At 46.3% G+C, this 17,248-nt stretch overlaps 2 non-coding genes across 2 annotated transcripts; both read left to right on the forward strand.

Moving 5' to 3' along the window:
• The first annotated feature begins 5,635 nt into the window (after window positions 1-5,635).
• Window positions 5,636-5,707, forward strand: TRNAG-GCC. The gene has a single exon. It is a non-coding gene; the product is annotated as a tRNA-Gly (tRNA).
• A 10,152-nt stretch (window positions 5,708-15,859) lies between these two features.
• TRNAC-GCA lies at window positions 15,860-15,931 on the forward strand. The gene has a single exon. It is a non-coding gene; the product is annotated as a tRNA-Cys (tRNA).
• The last annotated feature ends 1,317 nt before the right edge of the window (window positions 15,932-17,248 follow it).

Consider the following 17,248-nt stretch of genomic DNA (forward strand, 5'->3'; position numbering starts at 1 on the left):
CCTCCAAGGCTGAAATTAGCTTTTCATTCTGACTGACTGCCATCCAGGTCTGAAAAATAGCAGCTCGTTTGTTTCAATATTTACCACATCCATTCAGAAGAGGTTTACATTATGGCCAATTAGGACTTAATTGTTGCCCATAACTCACACATTTGCTGGCTGTTAACACAGTAAAAGCCATCATTCTCTTTTTACTATCCTGACTTCCTCAACCCCTCGACCCCTGGGACACAAGAGTGGAGAAATTTCTTTAAAGATGGGCTTGGTGGAGAAGGTAACAGTCCTTTCAACTCTTAGCTCCAGGCAGTGGCTGAAGGCAGGCATTAATTGTCCTGTTTAATGGAAGGTGGGTAAGCTGAGTCTGGTATCCTCTTCACCTCCCTAATCTGCATTTCCCAACATTCTCCCGGCAAAAACCTGATTTGGTTTTAGAGATGTTCTCTGTGGCTTAGATGGTTCCACTAGTCTCCAAGCTGAGCCTCCAGCTCCTACCATTGGCCCCTACAGCCAATGGCAGGGGATGAATAATTTTCCGTAGGAGGCCCAGTGGCAGGGACTCGGCCATTTCAGTGCGGGGTGAGCTTTTCCCGATGTATCAGATGTGATTCGTCCATCGTAAAGTGTGCATCACCTTCCTGTCTCCCTCAGGGTCAAGGATGGTGTCTCTGCAGGGACTCCGGGGCCCTTCCTCCACGCCACTGCACAGGACATCACCTTCCTCTTCCCTCACACACGCTGGACGTTTTATTTATTTCTTTGTATGTGGTCTGTTTCCTCCACAAAAATGTAAATTCCAGGAAGGCAGGGACATGTTTAGGTTTATTTATGTAGTCCAACGTTATTAATTCTGGCTTCCTTTCTGTTAATGCTGTTGACTTTAAAGAACAGTTGCAACTTAAAAGTTGAGAGTTATGTTTTATTTGGTGGGAATGTTTAGGACTTCCAGCCCAGGAGACAGCATCTCAAGATACTCCGAAAGAACTGCCCTGAGAAGGTGGCCCGGGGCGGGGGGTGGGGTCGGCAGCGGGGTCAGGTTGTACAGAAGTCTGCAACCAAGTGCAGTAGTCTGGGCATCAAAAGTATTTTTGTGAATTAAAACCAGATAGCTCAAGTTAAGGAATTTAGTGCTTTCTGTGTGTAGAAGATGCTTGAGTCTGGGTTCACGAAGCATCCCTCTTACACGCCTACGTCCGTCTGGAGCCAGGAGCTGACACTTTTCCTCAGTGCTGACCAGGGCGTGGCTGCAGCCTACTGCCCACCAGCTCACAGGCGTTGTTCCCCGCCCTGGGGGGCTGGAATCGCTGCTGGCTGGGACTACAGCAGAGGTTATTCCATTTCTTGAGGCCACATCTGCCGCTGTTTCCAGGTACCAGCCAGGTCCCCTCCGATCCCCCTGCTGCCTCCAGACTTCCCAGCTGTCCCCTCCTAGAGATCCTTCAGTGGCAAAATAACCTGTCCTTCCTTAGCATCATCTCACAGTCTCTGTGTCCCTCAGTGTGACTCCTAATGAACTGACCCACTCTAAGGCATGAGAGGACTGTCAAGGTAAAAAGTTTTTCTCCTATCCAAATGCATATCTGATTGATGGAGTTTTAGGCAACGTGTCAGAGTTTTATGTTTAGGGCAGATGCTTGAGAAAGAGGCGTTGATGAACTGATCAGAGAGAAAGCTTCTCAGGAGGGGTTTGTTTACCCCCCAGGGGGTCTGGGGATCGGAAGATGCCCCACAAATGCCAGGACCCAGAGACACATTTCTCTTGGCTGGCCCTGTGTTTGAAAGAAAGAAGAGTCAATGCTGAAAAAATAAGACGTTTTGTAGAGTTCCTGAAGAGCTGGATCATCTGGGAAATGTCCTCCTGGCCCTGCTGTCTCAGCCTGAGGTTCCTCTCCTGCTCCTCTGGACCAGGCCTGGCTTCTGTGTCCACACGGTCCCCAGTGTGACCTCTGCTCGTTCGTGCGGACCCGGCTTCTGTGACCACACAGTCCCCAGTGTGACCTCTCTGCTCGTTCACATGCACCTGTGGTCATGTGAGGAGCAGCAGTCTTCATGTCTCAATTTCACGTGACCCAGGCTGGTCTGTGGAGGAGCTGGAACCTCTCTTTTCATTCTGAGGAAATGCCCCGCGTCTGGGCTGGCGTGAGTGGGTGTGCACATCCCTGCAGTGTGCATCCCCGGCTCGTCTCTGAGGCTTCGTTTTCTTCCGGTTCTGATGCTCTTGAAACCACTTGCTCTAAGGCGCTTTTATTTTTTAACTTTTTATTTTACACTGGAGTATAACTGATTAATAATGTCAGAGTTTCAGGTGGATGGCAAAGGGACTCAGCCATACATATACATATTCATAAACAGTTGCATTTACATGTACATATATCCATTCTCCCCCAAAACTCCCCTCTCATCTAGGCTGGCTCTGCAGCATTTAATAAAAATCATTTAAAACTTATTTTAAATAATAAAAATAACTATTGCTTAGGTCCACCCCCAGAACAACTGAATAGAAACCCTCGGGATCTGGGGCTCCGTCTTGATAATTTTTTAAGCTCAGGCAACTCTACATGTGCACCAGTGTTGAGACCCATTATGGAAACACTCCGTTGATTCCTATTGCAGGGTGAGGGGCTGAGCGTCTTTCAGTTAGAGGGGCCTAAGCCTAAGGTGACTCCTGTGACCACGAAGGAGCTTATCCAACCTTCATATCGTCTCTCCAGGTGTGATCCTGGGACCCTGTAACTGACTTAAATTTCCTCTGGCTTGCTTCGGTCTTTGTTGGAACAATAAAAGAATACGAAACACAGGGAGCAAGAGAGAAAATTTACGAGCATGGCCATTTCCTGACCATAAGACACTCTCCTTTGTCGAAGGGGGTCCTCAGAGAGCATAACTTTGGGGCATTGCTATTTCTGCATTTGATTCTGGACAGGGATTGAAAGGCTTTCTTTAGAGTTCAGTCTTGCTGTCACTCACCAGAGTTTACCAGTCTTGAACACTGTGGTTCTCTTTTTGCTCTCTGAGTTGAAGTTTATAGCATCCTCCAAAAAGCATGCTGGACTGTCAGATGTGTGCTGAAAATGTAGTTAGAGATGAGTCTGCTCTGCCCCGGGCCGGGAGAGGAATGGCCAACCCTCAGGGACCCGAGAGGTTGTGGGGACACCTGCGAGGTGTGCCCGCCTGGCCTTCCGTCTCAGGCAGGTTGTTTACTGCAGGCGAATTTCAGAAAGCTCTCCTCCGGGGTGGTTGTCATTGCTTTGAAGTGCTTCAGCTTGCTCTGGGGCCACGGAGAAGACTTTCAAATACTTTCATCTGAACAGATTTTTTTCCTGTGGACCACAAGTCACAGGAAAACCTGCTTACAGACAAAGCGTGGAGCACTATCGATGGGACAGGTGGGGAGAAGCTACCTCTGTTTAATTAGCTGTGGGTGGTGACGGATGCAGGGGCCACTGCAGATGCAGCTGGGCTGCTGAATTTCAGACGGCTTTATGGTCGGGCATCATTCTTGTCTCCCAGACTTTGTCAAGATCTCCAAGAGCACTTGCTGGAAAGCCTTTTCTGGAGAAAAAAGGCAGGTGACATTCTGTCGGGCAGTAAAGCAGCCACTTAGAGACAGCACTTTGATTATATTCTTTGGAAGAAAGAAAGAACTGGGTTTCAACCACTCTCCCAAATTCCTCACCTAAATGGTATAATTGTGAAGGAACTCTGTGTCGCTGTTGTTATTACAGCATTATTTGGACAATGCTAAATTAAAAATAGGATTATTATTTTTTAAAAGTTTAATAAAAATAATTTTTAAACAAAATCGCTTGTTAGTTTCATTAGCAGCTGCACCGTGTGGTCTGTTGGCACGGAGCACAGTGCCCTGGGCACGTTTATCTGATTTGGCCGAAGGCGTTCTCATGATGGTTTAGCCGACAGAGTAGAGTCCCTAGACCGACTCTTTCTATTGGTTTCTTCTTGTTTTAAATTCTCCACTGAATCTGTCACAATATTGCTTCTGTTTTACGTTTCTGGGTTTTGGGCCTCAGGGGATGTGGGTCCCAGCTCCTCGATCGGGGGTCAAACCCGCACCCCCGCATGGGAAGGGACGGGCACACACTTCACTTGCCCCTCAACGTTTGAACAGTTGAGAGTAACCTCTTGGCAGATGATGCATCTACAATCTCAATCTAGAAAATGCACTGTCATGCAAGAAGGTGCGTCCACGTGCCCGCGTTCACCACCGGCTTAGCAAGGCTCAGAAAACAGTCACTGGGGCTGAATCAGGGACTCGATCATGTTTCAGGAAATGGTTATGGAATCTGAGGACTCACTGGAAAGAGTCTTGTTAAAAAAGCCAGTGGAAGGATGCTTCCTCCTAGGATTCTGCACTTTTAATAGTCACCCCAGTTAATCCAGGAGCCAGGGAAATTGAAGGCCATGCTTTAATAGGTTTGGACTGAGCAGAAGAACTTGCTGGAAAAGTGTAAACCAAACACCTGGGAATTATTCACACATTGTGACTCAAGAGTGGCATGAAAAGTCTGGCGGAGTTTTACAGCTTAATTCGTAGGTTTGAAAGGGAAAGTGTTAGTGGCTCAGTCCTACTGACTCTTTGTGATCCATGGACTGTGGCCCCAGGCCCCTCTGTCCGTGGGGTTCTCCAGGAAGAACACTGGAGTGGGGTGCCATGCTCTCCTCCAGGGGCTTTTCCCCACCCAGGGATCGAGCCCCGGTCCCCCGCACTGCAGGCGGATTCTTTACTGTCTGGGCCACCTTGGAAGCCCAAATTCACAGGTTTGGGGAAGCCACTTTGTGACCCACGCGCAAATGAGGGAGTTCGACGGTCTCCTTCCGCTGGCGCCGAACTTCAGGACTTGCTGGGCCCCCTTAGGCAGCGAGTCTGCGCTCCGCAGGCTGTAGTTTCTGCGCTGACAGCACAGCGGCATCACTCCAGCCCCTCACTCCCTTAGATGCTGGTTCTTAACTTACTGAAAAGAAAACACCCCCTCAAAAGCGGGCATTTTGCCTTAGAACTTGGGCCAGGTTCTCCTTCCTTCATCGGGGAATGATGCTGGGTGGACCTCTGCCCATCAAAGGATAGGGCGTGAGTCTGAGATCGTTTTAGCTGGGCAGAGAATGCCCTATTAAACTTGAATTATATTCAAGAACATTGGTGCTCTTTTAAGTTATTCTTCAATCTTTTTGAATAATTGAAGCTCACTTTGCAGCTATCTGGCTGCAACACTTTTTACCACAGTTAAGTATCTGTTTTTAATGAAAAGAGGGATAACTTCAAGTTTTTTTTTTTTTTAATTATTTGTTGTTTATTTCTGGCTGTGCTGGGTCTTGGCTGCTGCCCATGCTCTGGGTGTCCTGTATGGGCTCCTGGGGCCAGTGGCTTCTCTTGCTGGTGACCCCAGGCTCTAGAGCACGCAGGCTCAGGCATTTGGAGCGCGGGCTTCAATGCCCTGGAGCAAGTGGCATCTTCCCAGACCCAGGATCGAACCCATGTCCCCTGCATTCTTAACCACTGAACCACAAGGGAAATCCAAGTTTTGGGTTTTATATACCTGTATCTTCAAATATTTAAGCACTTTCAATAGATAGCTGCCATTTTCTCCCACCTGTGGGGAGACCGTAATTCACAGGAAGGGCTTCCCCTGTGGCTCAGTGGCAGAGAACCTGCCTGCCAATGCAGGAGGCCCAGGTTCGATCCCTGGCTGGGAAGATCCCCTGGAAGAGGAGATGGTAGTCCACTTCAGCAGTCTTGCCTGGGAAGTCCCATGAACCAAGGAACCTGGCAGGGTTGCAAAGGAGCTGGACATGACTTAGCGACTAGATAACAACAAATACGCAGGACATCCATTTGATTCTCTGCGAGAGTATGGCTGTGTGGCTGAGATGGCAAATTATGGGCTAAAGGATTCTGCAGAGCATGCTTGGTTGGAGAAAGGATTCAAGAGGATGAGCGTATACTTATGCGGCAAAAATAAATCAGATATTTCTATGAGCCGGATCTTATTCCGAGCTGGTGTTGGGGATATTGCTGCTGCTTGTTGCTAATAGAGTTGTACAGACTAAATCAGTGGTTCCTAAAATAAGTCCCCGTATATAGAAAAATGTACACTGTTTCATGGCAGGATGAGGAAAAAAACATGAGAAAACCTGTAACACTATAACATACGTAATTTTAAATCATAATCATTTATGTTGTATTTTTCCTTTATTGTTAAAAACATTCTCTTCCATAAAATGATGATGGTAGGATGTTATTGTTTTGGTGAATGTTTCCATGTCCTTATTGAATGAATCAGTAAATTGACAATATTATATCAGTCCCAATCAATTTTTCAAATTGGTGTGAAAAATCCTAAAAATCATGAACCTCTGGATTAAGTTTTTTAAATGTTAATAAAATAGGTGACTTTTTTAATTAAATAGACTCACATCAGGAACACTGCATTTTTTTAATTGTGTCACTTTTTATTTTGTATTGGGGTACAGCCAACTAACAATGTAACAGTTTCAGGTGAGCATGAACGGGCCCAGCCACTCATGCAGGTGTGTCCACTCTCCCCCCAACTCCCCTCCCGTCCAGCTGCCACATACCCCTGAGCAGAGCTCCCTGTGCTGCACAGTGGGTCCGCGCTGGTCATCCGTTTTAATCCATTTTAAATACAGCAGTGCGTCCAGGCCCATCCCAAGCTCCCTGACTGTGCCTCTCCCATGGCAACCATAAAAGGACATTGCACTTTAAGGATCTGTGAGCCACTCAGAGAAATCTGGTCTTCAGAAAACCTGATTATGTATCAGCTCATTTGCTAAGAGATGGAAGAAAGAAGAATCAAAGTCAGGCGGAAGGCTCACAAGGGTGCTGGGCCCTGCTCCTTGTTTCATAAACTCTTTATTCCTCTCACCCAAAATGCCAAGCTTTCAGGTGTTTTTGGCTTCCATTTGTTCCTAATTCATGTATTCTGCTTCATGGCCTTTTCTCCAGTGCTATTTTTACTGTTTGATTTTAGTAAACAAGAATGTACTTTTCAAGGGCTTCTTTCAAAGGTTCCCGTCTGGACTGGTGTCTCTGGCTGTTTGGCAAATTGCCTCCAACTTTAGCCGCTGACAGCAGCACCTATTTATTTCTCTGCAGTTTCCGTGGTTCAGGCAGGCTGGGCTGGGTCCCGCATGGGGATTCAGTCTGTGTCAGCCAGGGCTGTGGTTTCATCTGAAGTCCCAGCTGGGGAACGATCCACTTTCAGGCCTCCTCACTGGCTACCAGAAAGATTTAATGCCAAGTAGGTTGTTGGACAGACCTCATTGCATTCTCCCTGGGTATTGACTGGATGTCAGCCTCAGTTCCTTGTGGGCTTCTCCACTGTGGCAGCTGGTTTCCTCAGGGACAGCAATCAAGAATCTGTTAGGAAAGAGAAAGTTACTATCTTTTGTAACCTAATCACAGAAGTGAGCTCTCATCACCTTTGCTATAGTCTATTAACTAGAGGAATGGTAAAGAGTCTGCCTGCCAATGCAGGAGATGAAAGAGACACAGGTTTGATTCCTGGGTAGAGAAGATCCCCTGGAATAGGAAATGGTAACCTACTTCAGTATCTTGCCTTGAAAATTCCATGGACAGAGGAGCCTGGCAGGCTACAGTCCATGGGGTCACAAAGAATTGGACTTGACTGAGCACGCACACAGGCAAGCGACTAAGACCCCACAGGCTGCAAAGCACAACGGCGTGTTAGTTACACGCAGGTCACAGTCAGCTCCAGACACAAGAGGGCAAGCACCAGGATTGAAGCTCATTGTGTGTCGTTTCAAAATCTGAGTACCATGCTCTATCTCATCTCCTTAATCCTATTTTTCTTATAACATCTACTACTACAAAGATCATGGCATCTGGTCCCATCACTTCATGGGAAATAGATGGGGAAACAGTGGAAACAGTGTCAGACTTTATTTTTTGGGGCTCCAAAATCACTGCAGATGGTGACTGCAGCCATGAAATTAAAAGACGCTTACTCCTTACTCCTTGGAAGAAAAGTTATGACAAACCTCGATAGCATATTGAAAAACAGAGACATTACTTTGCCAACAAAGGTCCATCTAGTCAAGGCTATGGTTTTTCCAGTGGTCATGTATGGATGTGAGAGTTGGACTGTGAAGAAAGCTGAGCACCGAAGAATTGATGCTTTTGAACTGTGGTGTTGGAGAAGACTCTGGAAAGTCCCTTGGATTGCAAGGAGATCCAACTAGTCCATCATAAAGGAGATCAGTCCTGGGATTTCTGTGGAAGGAATGATGCTAAAGCTGAAACTCCAGTACTTTGGCCACCTCATGCGAAGAGTTGGCTCATTGGAAAAGACCCTGATGCTGGGAGGGATTGGGGGCAGGAGGAGAAGGGGACGACAGAGGATAAGATGGCTGGATGGCATCACTGACTTGATGGACGTGAGCCTGAGTGAACTCCGGGAGTTGGTGATGGACAGGGAGGCCTGGCGTGCTGCAATTCATGGGGTCGCAAAGAGTCAGACATGACTGAGCGACTGAACTGAACTGAACTGAACTACTCCCTACATGAGAGGTGGATGTGTAGATCAAGGTCATATCAAAACCAATCTCATCTGTAATCAATTTATCCTTTCTTCTAATAACAATTAATAAGTTCACAACATCAATTCATTAAGAGAAGATTTTAAGACTATGAAATTAAAACATATATATGCTTAAATGAACTGATGGTAGAAGAATCTATTGGTCATGCCTTTCACTATTGCATTCTTTCTACCATCATATACTTATCAGGGACTTGCTGCACAATAATAGTTTCTTGGAGTCCTTTATCTACTAAATCCCTTTAAAAAAATAAATGTGCATTTCAGAATACTGCCTTGATCTTCATTACTTTGTGACAGTTGAAATAAGGGACTCTTTAAGAAGTGGTCATCAGGCAAGTTCCACACTAATTTGCTATAAATTGTTAGGACAACATGTCAACTCTTGAGATTATAGACTTTTCATGTAGGTGCCTTAATCGTATGCACATTGCTTGTGTTAGAAGAAAGGACTATAGAATTTTAATGCAAGTGGTTAAACATGATCTTCCAAAGAGAACACTGTCACTCAGGGATGGTTAATTAGCTTTTATAAAAAGAAAGGTTAGTTAAACAAGTTAAACATCACTACAAGATGTAATTTGTGAATTCTGGACTCTGATAATTACACCATTAGAATGTGTGTTTCCCTGTTGTGAGAGCATTTTCTGTAATTTTTGCTCTGTAATTCAAAATTTCTTCTAGGGATTAATTCAAGAATCAGAACACTGCAAGTGTTGAACATAAAGAAAATGCTGTGAAATAGCCAGATATTTGATTTACCATTTCTTCTGTGGCTGAACATGTGGTTTATTTTGTCCATGCATGGAAATTATTTAACTTAACAGCACAGTAAATGTTTAGAAAAACATGAATATTTGATCACAAAGTTATATTATTATTATAATATCATTTCTTTTCAAAATATATTGGCTTTAGCCTCTTGTAGAATTACTGATTTGAGACCAAATGAGGGGTAAATTCTCAGCATATGTCCCAAAGTAGAAAGAAGATATCAGTCATATTTTAGAGGTTAAAGCTAAAAAAAAAAAAAAGAACTTTGATTATTTAGAACTTTGGAACAATTAATACAATAATAATAATTTTTTATTTTATATTTCATTTTATTAATTTATTTTTGGCTTTGCAGGACCTTCGTTGCTATGCACAGGCTTTCTCTGGTTGCAGTGAGCAGGGCTCCTCCCTGAGCGGGCCTCCTCCCTGAGCAGGGGCTCCTCCCTGAGCAGGGGCTCCTCCCTGAGCAGGGCCTCCTCCCTGAGCAGAGCCTCCTCCCTGAGCGGGCCTCCTCCCTGAGCGGGGCTCCTGCCTGAGCGGGGCCTCCTCCCTGAGCGGGCCTCCTCCCTGAGCGGGGATCCTGCCTGAGCGGGGCCTCCTCCCTGAGCGAGGCTCCTGCCTGAGCGGGGCCTCCTCCCTGAGTAGGGGCTCCTCCCTGAGCAGGGGCTCCTCCCTGAGTAGGGGCTCCTGCCTGAGCGGGGCCTGTTCTCTGGTTGCCGTGCATGCTTCTCGCTGCAGTGGCTTCTCTCGTGGAGCAGGCTCCAGGCGTGCGGCCCTCACCAGCTGCGGCAAAGAGGCTGCTCATTCTGGGGCCTTCTTGTTGCAGAGCGTGGTTCTCTAGGGCACTCAGGCATCAGACTTGCAGCCCACAGGCTCAATGCTCATGTCACGTGGGCTTGGTGGGACCTTCCTGGACCAGGATGGGATCTCTGCCGATGCACTGGCCGATGGATTTGTATCGGCTGCACCACCAGCAAAGTCCCTACATACTTTTTCTCTATAACATCTTTGTTGAATTTGTTACAGTACTGCTTCTGTTCACATTCTGGTTTTTTGGTTGCAGGACATATGGGAGCTTAGGCCCCCAACCAGGGATCAAAGCCTTACCTGCTACGTTGCAAAGTGAAGTCTTAACCACTAGACATCCAGGGAAGCCCCATCAACGTACTTTAATAATGAAAAACTGGTTCACTGGAGATGGTTGGATGGCATCGCTGACTCAAGAGACATGAGTTTGAGCAAACTCCAGAAAATAGTGAGGACGGGGAATCAAGTCTATAAGGGATGTCATCTAGTGTTTCTCCTCTGACTTTCTTCACTCAGTATGACACTCTCTAGGCCCATCCATGTTGCTGCAAAAGGCATTATTTCATTCTTTCTAATGGCTGAGTAATATTCCAGTGTATATATATGCCACATCTTCTTTATCCATTCCTCTGTCGATGGGCATTCAGGTTTCTTCCGTGTCTTGGGTATTGTAAACAATGCTGCAGTGAGCATAGGAGTGTATGTATGCTTTAGGATCATGTTTTCCTGTGGATATATGCCTGAGGTGGGACTGCAGGGTCATATGGTAGCTCTATTTTTATTTTTTTAAGGAACTTCCATACTGTCCTCCACAGTGGCTCTACCAATGTACATTCCCACCAACAGAGCAAGAGCATTCCCTTGTCTCCACACCTTCTCCAGCATTTATTGTTTGTGGATTTTTGACGATGGCCATTCTACCTGGTGTGAGGTGATATCTCATTGTAGTTTTGAGTTGCATTTCTCTAATATTGGTGACGTTGAACATCTTCTCACGTGCTTCTTGGCCAGCTGTGTGTCTTCTTTGGAGAAATGTCTATTTAGGTCTTCTGCCTGTTTGTTGATTGGTTTGTTTGCTCTGAGGCTGTTAAGCATCATGTGCTGTTTGTAAATTTTAGAGATCGATCTCTTGTCGGTCACATCATCTGCAAATATGTTCTCCCAATCTGTGGGCTGTCTTTTCAATTTGGGGAAACTAGTCTTTGTTAACTGAAAGGTCTGCTAGGCTCAAGACTCACCATCAAAGACCCTTTTTAAAAATGTGTTTATTTGGCTGTGTCAAGTCTTAGCCACGGCAGTCGGGGCCCGCTGATGCAGCGCACCGGCACTCTGACTATGGCACCCGAGCTCAGCTGCTCTGCAACACGGGGGTTCTTAGTTCCCCAACCAGGGGTCAAACCTGCTTCCGCTGCCTTGGAAGATGGATTCTCAACCACTGGACCAGCAGTCGGACATGGTTCAGTTCAGTTCAGTCTCTCAGTCATGTCGACTCTTTGCAACCCCAGAAGCAGCACGCCAGGCCTCCCTGTCCATCACCAACTCCCAGAGTCCACCCAAACCCATGTCCATTGAGTTGATGATGCCATCCAACCATCTCATCCTCTGTCATCCCCTTCTCTTCCTGCCCTCAATCTTTCCCAGCATCAGGGTCTTTTCCAATGAGTCAGCTCTTCGCATCAAGTGGCCAAAGTATTGGACTTTCAGCCTTAACATCAGTCCTTCCAATGAACACCCACAACTGATCTCCTTTAGGATGGACTGGTTGGATCTCCTGGCAGTTAAAGGGACTCTCAAGAGTCTTCTCCAACACCACAGTTCAAAAGCATCAATTCTTCAGCGCTTAGCTTTCTTCACAGTCCAACTCTCACATCCATACATGACCACTGGAAAAACCATAGCTTTGACTAGACGGACCTTTGTTGGCAAAGTAATGTCTCTGCTTTTGAAGATGCTGTCTAGGTCGGTCATCACTTGCCTTCCAAGGAGTAAGCGTCTTTTAAGGTCATTGCTGCAACTTGGCGACAAAACCATCAATGGCCAAGATGGAACTAGTGTAGTGACTGAGGACTTTAGAGAGCTGTGTGCTGTGCTTATTAGATCAGTAGTGTCCAACTTTTGGGACCCCCTGGACTGTAGCCCACCAGGCTCCTCTGTCTATGGGATTCTCCAGACAAGAATACTGTTGTGGGCTGCCATGCCCTCCTCTAGGGATCTTTCCAATCCAGGGATTAAACCCACCTCGCCCACATTTTGGGTGGATTCTTCACCATCTGAGCCACCAGGGAAGCCCTTCGAGAGCTTTAGGGCAATGCAGCCTGGAACGTTTGTCATTCAGGCCGATTCATTGGAAAGCTCACAGAGTGGGGTGGAATTTGTACTGACTCCATGTACTTAGCACATGTGAGGAATTTTAAAGAATCCAAAAATAAATTTGACACCACATTTGCCCTCATGATGACTAGACTAGCTTTTGTGAAATAAAAATTGAGTAATATGACATTGTGCAAGCAGAGAGGTGTGAACAAATGCTGTCAGCACGAATAGGAAGGAGACGATGGGAAATACGTCTTGTCAGGAAGGCTTCTTGGAAGGGAGTGAAGTTCAGCTTGGATTCAGTGACTGAAGAGCCTGTGAATTCCTCGGTGGGGGGCACTGCTCGCCACCCTCACCCACCACACTTACCTGTTCAGGGTAAGTTTCGGGGCTGGGTACTGTGGCAGCAGTCTGCAGGGTCCCAGTGTCTGGGTTCACACCCTCATTATGCCAGGTTTGGTGTGTGAGCAACAGAAGCCCGGGGAGGTGGTAGTGTGGGCTTCCCGGGGGCCACTGGTGATAAAGACCACGTCCTTCCAATACAAGAGACATGAGAGAACAGGCCCGTCCCTGGGTCAGGACGGTCCCCAGAGGAGGGCGTGGCACACACGCCCTCAACAGTATTCTTGCCTGGAGAGTCCCATGGACAGGGAAGCCTGGCGGGCTGCAGTCCATGGGGTCCCAAGAGTCAGACACGACTGGGTGACCGAGCACACACAGTCACACGCCACACCCGAGAGTGAGCTGGGGGAGACTCTGTCCTCGCTTTCCCTCTCACCGCCCCCTCTCAGCGTCTCCCTGCTTGTTCACGCCAAGAGCTGCCCGAGTGAACCATGTCAGAGGTTCTGACCCCACCCCCACCCCCACCCCTACCCCAGTCAAGCCTTTGGACGACCGCAGACCCAGTGACAGTTGGCTGCAGTTTTCTTAGAGACTCCAATCGGGAACCACCCAGCTCTGCTGTTCCTGGAGACCTGACCTCGGAAACTGCATGACTTAAATGTCTTTTTTTTTTTTTCTTTTAGGTCACCAAGTTTGGGGTAAATGCCTACTACTAAACCAAGCACGGGCTTCCCAGGTGGCACTAGTGGTAAAGAACCACCTGCCAAAGCAGGAGACTAAGGAGACTTGAGTTCGATCCCTGGGTCGGGAAGATCCCCTGGAGGAGGGCATGGAAACCCACCCCAGTATTCTTGCCTGGAGAATCCCATGGACAGAGGAGCCTGGCTGCTACAGTCCAGGGGGTCACAAAAGAGTCAAACAGGACTGAAGCAACTTGGCACACATGCATGCAGATCAAGTACATCTTGGCTATAAAATAAAACTGATCAGAAAAATTAGAATTTCCTCTTCCTAAAACTCTTAAGGCACAAGGAAAGCTTGAGTAATATCTAGGAAGACCCACTTTTCGCTGCTAAGATCTGTTGTGAAGCTAATGCAATTGCTATCCACCTGAGCCAGGATGTCAGTGAATATTTGTGGGAAATTGTTTTAAAACAGAGCTGATACATGAGTAAAATTGAAGAACATTCAAGATTCTTCGGGTCCTCATATACTTTTCCAGGTTAATAATACCAATAAATACCAATAAAGCAATAACAGCTCAATAATAACTACCATTTATTTAGACTTAGAATGTTGTATGAATAATACACTGTCTTATTTCTTCCTCAAATAATTCTATGAAGAAAGTGCCATCACTCACTCTTATTATTTATGTCAGGAAGGCAAACACGAGTCTGTGCAGTGTCTCTCAAACTGAAATTCATCTTCGAAATATTCCCTGAAAAGGCAGATTTGACTCACTCCACTTTGTAAGTGGAAAAAAAAAAAAAACCCGAGTCACAGAGAACTCACTTTAAATAAATTTCTCAAGGATGCATTTATTTAATAAGCTGCTGAGCTGGAATTTGAATCCAAGAATCTATATAATCCAGAAATCTATATAACTGAAAATCTTACTTTCTTTCCACTGGGTCGTACACAGCAAAAGCAACTGATCGTCGATAAAGATGTTTGTTGAAATAAACATACATCACATTAAAAAAATAAAGGTAAAAATAAGATCATGGTGACACCTGCCTTATGCCAATTGTGTTTCTATGCAGGTGTATGGTCTTTGGAGTCTCAAGGACATGTGGGATAAAAATATTTTTGCGATTTCTCTCCCTGCTCTCATTTCTAGGTATTTTGGCATTTGGGATGGAGGGTGGGGGAGTCAAGAATTTTTCTCAAAATGACAGAAAACGGATCATTTGCATGGGGAATGCCAGCTGGGGAGAAGGGAACATACGCTTACATTCAGGAAAAGTTTCACGGGATGTAAAAAGAAACCATCTGCTTTTTCTTTTTGTTCTTGTTTAAGAACAGCTTGTGTTTGCAACTCACAATTTAAAACATGGTAATAACCTACAGGACTTTGTGAAGCATGAATCGTGCGGCTTTTTTTGTTTTTTGTTCCTCCTCATTTTCCCCTGCTTATTTTTTCCAACTCTGTTTGCAGAAAGCAGAATGCAAAGAAGATATTTGCATGTTGCAACTTGGATAATAAGATTCTTCTGATCACGGCCTGAGTCTGCCTTTTTCAAAGTGTTTCCTGGGCATTCCTGGATCCTGCAGTGAAATCCAGACACTATGAACCAAAGCCTTGCTCAACTTTGCTGTAAGAAACACCCTAGGCTGAGTCCGGGGCTCAGGGGAACCTCCTGCTCATCCCTGGCAGGAAACATCCCTGCGACCTGGCTTTATCTGCTTGGGCACCTGGTAGGGACTTGGAAATCGTTTTTGAAAAAAAAAATCAGTTTTATCTGTTTGCTCTTCTCATTAGCATTCATCTCAGTGGCTTTGACGTGCACCTTCACTCCCTCCTGAAGCCTTAACAACTCAGCTTCACTGCTGCTCAAGTGCAAACCAGCGCGTGAGCTTGCCTTTTACAGAAGGAAAGATGGAAGGGCTCATGGAGGTCCCAGTGGAAAGGCTCTGAAAGGTCTTTGGGGCTCAGCGATCAGGCGATATTAAGAAGTGGTTCAGGTCATTTACACTCTCTGAGTGATAATCATGAACCTCCAACTTACTAGCTCTGTGACCAAAGGAAGCTACCTCTCTGAATCTTAGTTGTTTTATTTTTTTATCTACAATGTGGGAATAATAATGTTACCCACCTGCAAAGGTTGTTATGAAGGTTCAGTGAACTGATTAGGACATGTGCAGGATGGTATTTTGAACACAGGAAGCTCCAGTGAGAGAACCAGGACCCATGGCAGGAAATTCCCCCGAAACCATGTCATGGTTTCCTGCAGTATGTAACACTCTCACACATATACACAGTGAGGTGATATACAAGAATTTTTAAATATGTGCATATATATGGGGCTTCCCTGCTGGCTCAGAGGTTAAAGCGTCTGCCTGCAATGCGGGAGACCCAGGTTCAATTCCTTGGTGGGGAAGATCCCCTGGAGAAGGAAATGGCAACCCACTCCAGTGCTCTTGCCTGGAGAATCCCATGGACTGAGGAGCCTGGTGGGCTATAGTCCACGGCGTCGAAGAGTCAGACATGACTGAGCGACTTCACTTTCACTTTCATATATATATAAGTGCTAATCACAAAGTTGTGTCTGACTCTTTGCAAACCTGTGGGCTGTAGCCCACAGACTCCTCTGTCTATGGAATTCTCTGGGCAAGAATACTGCAGTGGGTTGCCATTCCCTTCTCTAGGGGATTGTTCCAACCCAGGGATGGAACACAAATCTCCTGCATTAGCAGGCAGATTCTTTACCATTTGAGCCACCACGGAAGCCCACATATATATGTATAAAATTACACATAAATGTATTAAACATCTCTCAAAGAAGATTATTAAACTTATCCCAGAGTTTCTCAACCTCTGCCCTGCTGAGATTTTGAGCCAGATAACTCTCTGTGGCAGGGCTTGTCTTATGCGCTGGATACCAACAGCCTCTCCTTCCCCTGTTATGATAACCAGAAATGTCTCCAGGTCAAGTGTCTCTTTGTCAAATGTGCCCTGGGAGTCAGAATCGCCTGATACAACCAACCTAACTGATCTTGACCAATGTGAAAGTCACCAATATATGTGACCCCTTTTGCTGTTATTTTTTAAAGTTTGTAGCCCCACTGTGAAGCATGCAGGAGTTTAGTCCTCAACCAGGGATCGAACCCCTGCCCCCTGCAGTGGAAGCTCAGAGTCTTAACCACTGGATGACCTCCAGGTCAAAATTATTGACCCTAATTTCTGATGCGAAAAAAAGCAAAAGATACCCAAGGACTCACTGGACACCGCAGGAGGAAGATGTCTGTGGATCCCGTGTGTACTAAGGCTTCAGGACTCAGACTTCAGTCTTGGTGAATATCCCCAGTAAGTGCTGATGTGCTAAATTCATTTGAAAGGAATCATTGCACACTCACATACATTAAGCACTCAATTTCGTGTCTCTTTATATGGATCTCCTTTAAATTGAGATGTTGTCTTTTTTAAGAGCATGTGTGTGGATTTATCTATTTATGGCTGTGCTGGGTCTTTGCTGCTCGGCTCCGGATTTCTCTGGCTGCCGTGAGCAGGGGCTGGTCTTTGCTGCAGCACCCAGGCTTCCTGTTGTGGTGGCTTCCCTAATCGTGAGTGGGCTCGAGGGCGCGTGGGCTTCCGCAGGCGCGGCTCGTGACCCCAGCAGCTGTGGCGTGACGGCCCTGGAGAGCAGGCTCCGCGGTTGCTCAGGGGTAGCGGGGTCTTCCCAGGCCAGGGGTCAAAT

Source organism: Bos indicus x Bos taurus, chromosome 13, assembly GCF_003369695.1.
Source record: "Bos indicus x Bos taurus breed Angus x Brahman F1 hybrid chromosome 13, Bos_hybrid_MaternalHap_v2.0, whole genome shotgun sequence".
NCBI lineage: Eukaryota > Metazoa > Chordata > Mammalia > Artiodactyla > Bovidae > Bos > Bos indicus x Bos taurus.